We start from the raw sequence: 9,804 nt of genomic DNA, 5'->3' as shown, positions 1-9,804 counted from the left end.
GTGCCAGTTTGGGCGTTTAACTCCCATTTGGGTGCCAGTTCCAGCGTTTAACGCTAGGATTCCTGAGGGTGACTTTGAACGCCGGTTTGGGCCATCAAATCTTGAGCAAAGTATGGACTATCATATATTGCTGGAAAGCCCAGGATGTCTACTTTCCAATGCCGTTGAGAGCGCGCCAATTGGGCTTCTGTAGCTCCAGAAAATCTACTTCGAGTGCAGGGAGGTCAGAATCCAACAGCATCTGTAGTCCTTTTTGGTCTCTGAATCAGATTTTTGCTCAGGTCCCTCAATTTCAGCCAGAAAATACCTGAAATCACAGAAAAACACAAAAACTCATAGTAAAGTCCAGAAAAGTGAATTTTAACTAAAAACTAATAAAGATATACTAAAAACTAACTATATCATATCAAAAACATACTAAAAACAATGCCAAAAAGCATACAAATTATCCGCTCATCAGGCAACTCACACGTAAGTATGGCGTATGCGCATGAGTGAAAAAGTAGAATCTCAGCCTTCACGTGTGAGCGTGGTGCACGCATATGCGTGAAGAAGCAAAATCACAGATTTCACACTTAAGCGTGAAGCACGCGTACGCGTGGGTTAGCAGAACGTTGGACTTCCAACATTGAGTCAAATGCCAATGACAGCAAACTTTCTGGTTTTTCTGGTTTTGTTCTAAATGGTGTTTGAGTCAACATTGGCCATCAAACATTGACTCCAACGTGAAGCATCAGAACTCACAATTCAAACAAATCTCTTCTCAACAGCAACAGAAACCAATTGGAGCCATTTTCAACCCAATTCTATCAAGGCGAAAAGCCCAATTCAGATATTGAAGAGGAATGGAAGAAAGTGTATAAATTGCTTAGAATTTGAGTTAGAGAGGGAATTTCCCCATTTTTTGAATTTTTACACTTGCTGCACTTTTCATTTGGAATTCAGAATGTATCTTTTAATTCCATTTTCCATTTTGAGAGATATGAACAACTAAACCCCTTTCATTGGGTTAGGGAGCTCTGTGTAAATTCAATGGATCAATATTAGTTTTCATTATTCTTCTTCTTTCATTTCTCTTGATTTTACTAGAAAGCTTTCGGTCTTCATCCAATTGGATAGTTATCTTAGGAAAGAAGCTATTCATAATTAGATCTCCTCGGAACCTGATGCCAGGGCATCTAGGCCAGTTTCACCGACCTTTTCTTTACTGTTTTAGGGAAGTTTCATGCATTTTCTTAGTAAATAAGGCAAGTTTTGGATGAAATTTCATTTACACCTTGACTCAAGCAACTATTGTGAATTTTACATGATTTCATAAGGATTATACAAGGATTGAATGACAAAGGAAGCAAGAAGAAGCCACGTTAGCAGTTATGTTAACCTAGTTAACGTGACCACTAACGTGGGATAGGGACAAGCTTGTAGTGTTAATAGAAAAGGTGATCACCATTAACGCCTGCGAAGCCATTATAAGCCCACGTTAATTGCCATGTTAACTAGGTTAACATGGTAGTTATCGTGGAGAAAAAGGGAGCTCCAGCGTTAGTGGTAAAAGTGAATACCACTAACGCTAAAAATTGGCAATTAGCCACGTTAAGAGTCACATTAACTTAGTTAATGTGAACTCTAACGTGGAGCTAAGCATGATGAGCCAACATTAGTGACACTCACCGTTGTCACTAACGTTGGAGATGGCATTCACTACCACGTTAGTGGCCACGTTAACCTAGTTAACGTGAACTCTAACATGGAGAGGAGGGGCGTTTGGAGCATTAGTGACAAAGGTAAGTGTCACTTACTCTCTCGAAGCTTAGGCATGCCCACGTTAAAAGCCAGGTTAACCTTGTTAACGTGAACTCTAACGTGGGGAAAGGGGGGCACAATGCAACATTATTGGAAAAGGTGATTCCCAATAACGTTTGCGAAGGATCATGAGGCAACGTTAGTGGTCACGTTAGTGCCACTAACGTTGAAGTTAACGTGGACCATTTTGGGGTTGGAACGTTAGTGAGAAAGGTGATTGCCACTAACGTTTTCGAACCCACATTTTCACTTAGCGTTAACGCCACTAACGTCCTAACTAACGACCATGCCTAACTCACTTTTCTACAAGCTGAGCCCCTAAAGATTGTACTTACTTCAACTCAATATCTAAGGCCCACATCCAAGACTTGAAGAACTCACTAGAAGGTCAAGAAGAGAAGTATATATAGGAGTAGTTTTGAACTATAGAGAGGCGAGGCACTTTGGAGAACTACCCTCTGTATATTTACTTTTCTGCATTTTCTAGCAAAACATGTATTCTTTTCTGCAATTTTCCATTTCCAGAGCCATGAACAACTAAACCCCTTTCATTGGGTTAGGGAGCTCTGTTGTAATTTGATGGATCAATTATAGTTTTCATTTCTCATCCTTTTTTATTTCTCTTGATTTGCTAGAAAGCTTTTGATCTTAATTCAATTGGTTAGTTGTCTTGGAAAAGAGACTCTCCATAATTGGATCTCCTCTGAGCCTTGGAAAAGGGATGAGGAGATCATGCTAGAAATGCTTTCTCATGTTGGACCAAATTGGGGTCTGGGAGGATATAGTAACATGTAATCCTCCCAACACTTTGATTTGGAAATACATGTGGTATAATTAGTGACCACACTTCATCTCTTCCCATGAGCAATTAAATCAAAGAATTGGGAAATTGTTCTAGCTTAGAGAGGTTGGATTGCAAGGAATTGGGATCCAATCACTTAAGATTGCCAAGGAGATCAATGAATGCATTGATTGAGGAATAGATGAGAATGAACTTGATCCGGAGAATTCAACATCTCATAAGCACAATGAATTCCCCATTTCGGATCTTACCCATTCTCTTTACTTTTTGCCATTTATTTCCATGTTCATCTCCCCAAATCCCCATTTAAGATTCTGCACTTTATTTTCTGCCATTTACTTTCTCGCCATTTAATTTCCTGCAATACCCTTCTGTTTAGCTAAACTAGCATACTCTTCCAACTAAAATTGCTTGACCAATCAATCCCTGTGGGATTCGACCTCACTCTATTGTGAATTTTTACTTGACAACAATTCAGTATACTTGCCGAAGGGAAATTTTTGAGAGATAAGTTTCCGTGCATCAGAACCTTGGAAGAGGAATGAGGAGATATTAGATTACCAAGGAATTGGAATATAATCACTTAATATTGCCAAGGAGATTAATGAATGCATTGATTGAGGAAGAGATGATAACGATTTTGATCCAGAGAATTCTCACATCTCCTGACCCCAATGAGCTTCCCCATCTCTGATCTACCCATTCTTTTATATTATGCTTCCTTAATTTTATGCTTAATCCCTATTCCCATTTATTTTCTAGCAATTTAATATTCTTTCGTTTAATTTCATGTAATTTAATTTCTACACTTCAATTTCTAACAATTTAAGTTTCCCACCAATTTTACTTTCTACAAATCTCAATTCAATTCTGATTTAGCTCAACTAAAACAATTCTCCAATTAACGTTAATCAACTAACCAATCCCTATGGAATTCGACCTCACTCTACTGTGAGTTTTTATTCAACGACAATCTGGATCACTTGCCGGCAAGAAAATTATTGAGAGACAGTTTTCGAGTGACTCAGTTTTCCCTTTTTCATCATGAATTCTCACTTTGGCTATGAGTTTGATGCTAAATATGTTGTAGGTGATGGAAGCTACAATTAAGATATGCATCAAGAATGGGACAACTAAAGGTGGGAGGAGCCATATGCATATGACCAATCTTCTTGGCAACAACCCCCACCAATGCACTATGAGCAAGAGCCATTCTATGATACATACCAATCCAATGGCTATGGTGAATTTTCTTGTGACTTTCAAGAACCACCACCATATGTCTATGAGTCATATCCTCCACATAACCCTCAACCATACTCACAAGCCCCTTTTTACCAAACACCTCCATATGACCCTAACCCATATCCACTACACCAACCATCTTTTGAGCCATATGAGCCATATATAGAACCGCCATCATTCCAACTTCAATACTTCCAAGAACCACCTCCTCCATACCATGACCAAGATAAACCCCCTCCAATGTGCGCAAATTTGTATCCTCAAGAGGAATTCTACTTTCCACCACAATCCTCCATGGAAGAATATCCATGTCCATCAATCCAAGAACAATATGATCCTACTTATATTAGCAATTCAGAACGAGAATTAAAGGATCGCCTCAAGGAAGCAATGGATCGGCTTCAAGCAACCGTTTGTTAAAAGTTAGATGCATGGGATTCATACCACATGCCCACGGATGATTGTGGAAGAGCAACCGAAGAGGGTAGTTTGAAGGGAGTTGTAGAACCTCAACTTGAGAGAAAAAGATTAGAGTGTGTTGTGCAACAAATAGAACAAATGGAGAATGTTGAACCACCACATCATTACTATGATGAACCACCTTCCTATTGTGAACCCTCCCTCCAAAATGATGAACCCTTCCCTCCACCCCAACCTCCAATAGATGACATCCTTGGTGCTCTTCTCCAAGGGTAAGAAGAGATGAAAAAGGATGTACAAAACTTCACGGCCGCCTTGGATGAGGTGGTGAACCGGTTAGCATCTCAATGCTTGAATACTCAAGGAATTCCCATGGCTACATGTGAAGAATCCAAGGAAGAGCATATCATGAATGAGAGATTGAAAACTTCGATGGAAAATGAGGGAAGTTGCTTTGTGTTAGACCAATTGGACGAAGCTATGATTGTTGAAGAAAAGGAAGAAGTGGTTGAAGACTTAGGACATGCAGAACCTCCATGGAAACTTAGAGTTGAAGAAAACCCCTCCAAAATGATTGAACTTGATGTTAAGGAGGAATGTGCACAACCTCCATGGTATATTCCATATGAAGAATTGGACGGGACAGAGCAAGAATTAAGTTCCCTTGGCAATGAAGATCAAGCATCAAATCGTTGTGGTGAAGAATCCTTCGAGCTTGTAGAACCTTTTCCCGGTGAATTTGAAAGTGTCGTGAAGGTAAACGTCTCTCATCCTCCCAATTATGATTTGCGTTAAGGGAAAAGGCTTCGATAAAATTTTTTAATAAAGGATTACATTTGAGAAAACTTGTGAAGAGGTGGAAGTCCTTAGAATGAGAAGGACATGAGTTGGATATGCTTTGTCAAGACCTTTGGAAGCGTCTTTGCCTATGTTTATCATCCCACTTGAATATGGCTTGCTTGAAACAGATGGTCAACTTAAGACACTTTGCGGGATGAAATGTAAGAGAAAGATGTCTCGTGGTTGGCGTTGTAAATCAAGACTCATTATGGTTGATACATCAAAGATGGAATATAAGGGTTGGAATAGTGCTCGACTAGACAGGTCTACGAGGATTGTTGGGCACTTCATTGAGAATTCATCTTGCTTGCCACCCAAATAGACTAATAACGACCAACTTCAAGACGGGTGTGAAAATAAAGTGTGGGATCCCGAATTACAAAAAGAGGATCGACTTTGGGAGCCCCAAGCTTGTGAAGAACTCCATCAATACTTGGTGCAACTCATGAGAAATCTTGGGGCACAATGGAGAACCAAGTATTGGTGGGAGTTCCAAGAAGAATTTAAGCACAAGCCACCTTGAGAAGAGCTCTCCATAAGTCCAACTTAAGGAGAATAAACAAAAGTGCTAGGTGGGAGGCACCCCACCATGGTAAAGTCTGTCCTTTTTCTCTTTTGTACATATTGGTAGAATTAGCTTAATTGTATATTTTGATTAGTTTGTTGAGTTTATTAGGTAGTTTCGTATGTTGAATAAGGTTTTATGGAGTTTTGGTAGCTATTTGGAGGTTTGGAATACTTGGTTTGGTGAAAGATCTTAGAAAAATTTTGAAAAACAGAGGACCAACCCACGTGTACGCGTACCCCACGCGTATACGTGACCCAAGCTTTTCGGCCCATCCACGCACATGCGTCACCCACGCATACGCATGGATTTACAAGTTTCATCCCTCAATACATTAACCTGAGAGTTGTCCCTACATCGCGCGAACATTGTGCCTGAGGTACAAGTCAACCCACGCGTATGTGTGAAGGATGTGTACGCGTCACCTCTGTGGTTTACCATTCACGCGTACGCGTGACCCACGCGTATGCATCGCCTCCATTTCGCCACCACCCATGCGCACGCGTCACTTACGCGTACGTGTTGATTGCCTTCCTTTGTCACCCTCTTTTCTTCTCTTCTTTCCATTGTTTTCCTTCTTCTTTCTTCGTTCCTTTTCTTTCCACCCCTATCCCATTATCTAACACTACGAAACACTATCCATAACCATTTCTTTTAGTTAGTTCGTTAATTAATTGTTCAGTTAGTTTAATTTTCATTTCACTTTCTCTTTTTTATACTAAGTGTTGGATTATTAATATTGTTTACTATTCACTGCTGCTAATTGTTGATAAGATGTTATCTTAACATCATTGTTGTTAATATCCATTGTTGGATTCCATTGTTGAGGTTATACTTCATTACATGGTTTTGGATTTTTCATGCTTAACCTTTCTGAATACCAAGTGAATGACATTGCCTCTAGCACTTGTTAAATCTTTTTGAATTGCATGATTTGGCCACCATGTGATTTGAATTCTTTTCTTTGATAGGAAATTTCTTATTGGATGTCGTGCATTTACCTTACTGCATTATGCTTCTTGATTATCTGCAGCCATATGTGTTTCACTTGAATGCTTTCGTGCTTCTTTATTGCTTGGTCAGTTATCTTGACCTACAAGTTTAGAACATCTCAAGCGCACTAGAATAAGTGACGTGCATGCTCATTTTTGTATACTTATAACATCGCTTTTCATGCTAGTGTGTGTTCTGAACCGCGCGCAATTTAGACTCACACCCTTAATTCATTAATGTCACACTAATTCGCTCACTCAATTCTAGTGGTTTCTACCTAATTCCAACAACTTATGCTTCCTTGTTTTTGCATTTACTTCTCTCATTATCTTGCATTCTAATTTCAGGATAAGTCATCTAAAGCTAAAATGGAAGCGGGAAAAAGAACATACCGCACCCGGTTGATCTACCAACTAAAGGTAGCAATCCGGATAGTCGCCATACCCCTGTTCTCATCTTTAAGTGCACCGAGGTTGGTGCAAACTTTTAAGTGTGAAGAGGTCGTCCGACCAGTCGGCATTTTTAGGTGACAAGTTTCTAATCCCAACACTTTTGCATTTCATTTTAGGTCTTTTAGGATTTTTGTGTTGCATACACATATATGAAATTTTCCAAGGATTTTATCTATAGGGCATCTCAATTGATTTTAGTGAAAAATTTTTCATAGAACTTGCTTGAAATATATATATTGTGGAACATGATTTTTGAGCTAAGAACACACAACCTTGTGAGTTTTGAGCCTAATTGCGTGGTTACATCTTATAACCACTTATTTCCTTCTTGTGTGCATTATTATCTTCCTATGATTGTAATATTTGATTTCTTTGATTCTTTATGTCCATTATTTTGTGTATTCATGCATTTATCTGATTGAGGCCATCATTTCATTTAGCTCAATTACCCAAAGAGCCTACCATTTACCTACCTTTGTTAGCCAACTTTGAGCCTACGATTAACCCACTTTGTTCTTTAATTTATCACATTACAAGCCTTAAAGTGAAAAACAATAAATGTTCTTGTTTGGATCTTTGATTAGCTTAGGCTAGTGTGTGTGTCATTCAACTGTGGGAAAACTTGGGACATTGGTTGGGATAAAAGGAGTATTTTTGTTTTTGTTGTAAATATTGGAAATTGGGTACAAACTCATGTATTCATCAAATGTTAAAACTTATGCGTTGATGCCCTTGTATATAGTTTGAAAGAAAAAAAATATATGAGAAAAACAAAAAGAAAAGGTGGAAAAGAAAAGAAGAAAAAAGAAAAAAATAGAAAAAAGAAAAAAAAAAGAAAAGCAATAAAAAAGGGATAAAATGCCCCAAAGTAAAGTTCAATAAGAATCATGCATATGCGTGGTGATCAAAAGAGAATGCATGAGTATGTGAAAAAATGAAGAACGGGTAGTTAGGTTAGCATTTAATTGTATAGGTTGTCATAGGTTAGGTGGGAAGATTAGGTTAATCAAAGATTCAAATTTCAAGCTCACTTGACGAAATGTATCCTACCTTGACCCTAGCCCCATGAATAAGACCTCATGATAATTGTATCCATGCATGAAATAATTGTTGATTGTTCGATAAAAAACAAATCTTGGAACGCATGATTAGGGGAGAATTGAGAGAATCAACCTTAAACACTTGAGTGACTAGAGCGGATACACATCCGGTGAGGGTTCGATTGCTCAATTACATGTTTTCACCTATGATCATCTCTTCATGCAAGTTTGTAAAAATATTTAACAACTCAATTCAATTACGGATTGCATTTGCTATTCTTTAAGCCCTTATGCTTATATATGGTCTCTTGGAAATTGATTTATTTTTACCAAGCAATTGCATCCATTTAGATAGTTGCATATAGGTAGGTTGCATATATTTTAGTTTACATTGAATAAGTGGTAGTACCCTTTGTTTTTTCTTGGTTAAGCATGAGGACATGCTTAGTTTAAGTGTGGGGAGATTTGATGCACCACTATTTTATAGTACATTTTGTGCTTAATTTTGGTGGATTTTATCCACTTCATCCACATTTATCCAATGAAATAGCATGGTTTCATGATTGTCTCCTAACTTGTGCTTAAATGTAAAAACATGCTTTTTAGGCCTTAAATTGGTTAATTTTAATTCAACTTTGATTCCACTAGATGCCTTGATATGTTTGTTAGTGAACTCAGATTGGAAGGCTAGGAATGGATCAGAGGAATGAAGAGGAAAAGCATGCAAGTGGAGAACTCATGGAAAAACAAGGATTTGGGATGCTGATATCGACACACACGCACAGCAGATACGGACGTGTGGAAAGTAAAGTCGCATGACGACGCGTAGGCGTACATGACGCGTACGTGTGGATAGCAAATTGTCAAGCGACGCGTACGCGTGACGTATGCGTACGCGTCGACGCTCGCACGTGACCTCATTAAAGTGAATCCGTTGGGGGTAATTTCTGGGCTTCCCAAGCCTAAATCTAACTCACTTTTGATTCTATTAAACCCAAGGATTAGAAGGGGATCAACACACCTTTACACTTGGAGTTAGAGTTTAGTTTTAGAAGTAGTTAGAGCTAGTTTCTAGAGAGAAAAGCTCTCTCTTCGCTCTAGAATTAGGATTAAGATTAGGTTTAATTCTTCTCTAGATCTAGGTTTAATTCATGCTTTGATTTACTTTTTCTTTATCAATTCTCGCTCCTCTACTTTTCCTCTCTCTAGTTTTGTACTTTAATTCTTGTAATTCTTTACTTTTATGTTGATGCACTCATGTTCTTCTATTTTTCTTTAATGCAGTTCATGTTTTGATTTCTATTATTGCTTAATTATTTTGTTGTTGTTAGTTTCCTTGCAATTAATAGTTATTAGATTTCATCGTTGTTGTCATTCCTTCCAAGTGTTTGATTAAATGCTTGAAAGGATGCTAGAGTAGAATTTTCTCCTCTTGGTTTAGTTTGAATAATTGGTGACTCTTGATGTTATCTAATGCTCTTGTTGATTGATAATTAAAATTTGCTAATTGATTTGAATTCCACTAAAGCTAGTCTTTCCTTAGGAGTTGACTAGGACTTGAGGAATCAAATTGATTTGTCCACTTGACTTTCCTTCAGAGTTAGAGGTTGACTTAGTGGGAGTAATGGATGTATCACAATTGAG

Source organism: Arachis duranensis, chromosome 4 (genome assembly GCF_000817695.3).
Source record: "Arachis duranensis cultivar V14167 chromosome 4, aradu.V14167.gnm2.J7QH, whole genome shotgun sequence".
NCBI lineage: Eukaryota > Viridiplantae > Streptophyta > Magnoliopsida > Fabales > Fabaceae > Arachis > Arachis duranensis.
Note: the sequence above shows the minus strand (reverse complement) of the source record.